The sequence below is a fragment of the Crocodylus porosus genome, unplaced genomic scaffold (genome assembly GCF_001723895.1).
Source record: "Crocodylus porosus isolate Cpor-Errol unplaced genomic scaffold, CroPor_comp1, whole genome shotgun sequence".
In the NCBI taxonomy this organism is placed as follows: domain Eukaryota; kingdom Metazoa; phylum Chordata; order Crocodylia; family Crocodylidae; genus Crocodylus; species Crocodylus porosus.
In genome coordinates, this window is record NW_017728930.1 from 327647 (window position 1) to 330181 (window position 2535).

Sequence of the window (2535 nt, forward strand, 5' to 3'; positions counted from 1 at the left end):
ATTAATCACGCTCCCATGCAGCATCAAGAAGCTGCTGCCCTAATTATGCATAAATAAATAAATGATCATGGCTGCTGTCAGAAGCGCTGGCGAGCTGGCTCAGGGCTCCCCGTGTTGCCGCTGCAGGCGCTATGTATGCCAGGCACGGGGGCGATGGGGAGGGCTCTTGGGGTCCCTCGTGACAGCATCCCCCAGCGCGCTGGGCCCTCCCTGCTGCCCAGGCCCCGAGCCCTCGCTGCAGCACACGCCCTGGCCCGCGTGTGCAGGCTGGGTCCTGCCTCTCCAGCCCCTGCGGGGGCCCTGCCTGCCCCGTCCGTGCCCCGGGTCTCGAGCAGGCATCCTGGGAATGTGCCGAGCATCTGCCGAAGTGGAGGGATGGAGCAGGCGGACACAAGGTCTCCCCACGTTCGCTGACAACGGGCCTGGCCAGGGTGGCAGAAGTCAGCCGCAGCCCTCAGACACCAGGCTCCGGGGTCCCACCCTCACCCTCCACCGCTTTCCTGGGGTGCTGTTGTCCATGCAGCTGCCACGAGGGCTGTGCCCGGTGCTCTGCGGGGGTCAGGCGACACGAGGCTCTTGCCTGGGGCACTAAAGGGAAGGCCCAAGGCATCCAGGGACCCCAGCCAGGGGCAGATGGGGCAGGCGGGGGGTTGGGACTGTGCTTTGCCCGTGGAGGCGGCGTGTCCGGAGCAGCAGGGAGGGGTAGTAGGAGGCAGGGTGCAAGTGTGTGCATGTGTGTGTCTGCACGTGGCGTGTCTGCATACGTGTGTGTGGCCTCTGCTTCTGGCTGACCGCACCGTGTCAGGCACACGCTGACTGGGAGCAGATGCTTCTCTCGGAGCCAGGCCTGGGGGCAGGCGCCGGACCGGAGGGCTCCTCCTGCCCTCTGGCCACCCAGCACCCGCCTCGGAAAAGCCTGCCACGTGGACACACAGCGAGTGCTGGGAAGAGCAGGGAGCAGAAGGGCACAAGCAAGGCGTGAGAGAGGGGAAGGAGCAAAGCTTTGGGCAGGGGAGATCAGCGCAATGCAGACACGGACGCAGAGGAAGGGGCCGAGGGGAGGAGGATGGCTAGGCATGGGGCGGAGGGAAGGACTGGCCCAGGCAGAGGGACAAGCGCTTGGGCCCGGCAGTGAGCTCCGGGCACCCTCAGCTACTCCCAGAGCTGACTGCTGCACGCCCAAGAGACATCTCAGTGGCCCCCGCGGCACGGCAGCCCCTCCAGCCTGAGGCCTCTCCTGCCACTGGGTTTGCTCCCACGCCCACTGTGTAAAGGTCACAGGCCACTGCGGGTGACCGGCCAGAGTCTGCTCACACTAAGTCTTCACTGACGGAAAAGAGACGGGGTCACCCAGGCCTGGGGACAGTGGGAGGCTGCCTCCCCGTGGCAGCTGCAAGGCTCAAGGCCCAGCCGTGCCTGGGGAAGGTTGCCCTGGCCTCTGCCCTCTCCTGGCGCAGCCTGGGCAGGAGCCATTTCCCTGAGCCTGCCTCTGCCCAGACCCCTTAGCTCCTGCTTTTCCGGACCGTGGCCCAGCGATCGAGCAGCGCGCTTTGAAGGGTGTCCTGAGCGTGCTGCCTCGTGGAGCCCCGGGCTGTGCCAAGTGTTCAGATGCAATCACAGCTGTACCCCAAGGCCCATGCCCATGCAGCGGGCCAGCCCCCATGCCTGCCCCCTGCAAGGGGGGTCGGCAGCACTGGTAGATGCGTTCACTGCCTAGGCGCAGGCCGGTGTTGGTAGCCCGTGGCGGAACAAGGTGCTCCAGGGCCCTTTGCAGACCGGAGTTTCCTCTGCCTGCGGCTGCTGATGCAGACAAGCGCTCAGAGCCGGGACGATGCCCTGGCTCCTTTGTTTGCCGTGCAAGGGTGACAGTATCGTGCCCAAGCTGCTCCGCACTCGGCTCCTTGCTCCAGCGCTGCAACGCTAGGGGGAGGCACGAAACAAGCTGATTTCCTGGAATGACTTCATTGCTGCTTCGCCCAGCAAACCTGCGCTGTAAGCCTGTCCTGGACAGAGCCAAAGTGCTCCCGGAGCGGCCGGAGTGACACGGTCCATCTCTGCTGGGTGCAGCCCCGCCGGCGGGGTCTGGATTCACCTTCGCTGGGGTGGGGGGCTCTGCGTAGGCACGGGGGAACGGGCACATGCTTCGAGCACTCGGGGCTGGCAGTGCCTTTAAACATGTGTGTTGCTGTTTGCCCGTGGTGGGCAGTGCCGAGCCGGGGCCCCGAGACCTGGCTGCCGGGGGGAAGGCAATGGCAGCAGAGGGGGCTGAGCACGCAGGAGCCCCTTGCCAGCCTGCGCTGAGGCCAGCCCCTGCTCCGCAGCAGCACCTCATCGGTGCGGGTTCAAACGGGAGGCACAGGGCAGGACAGGGGCCTGGAGGAGATTGCTCCCAGCTGATTCTCCTATTGCAGACACCTGTGCTGGTGCCTGACCTTTAAATCTCCCCAAAGGCAGCAGCTGCAGCCCTAAGGCAGCCATTTTGTAGCAGATTGCTCCCCCTGCCCCGGCGCAGGGGTGCGGCTCCTCGCGTCGCTG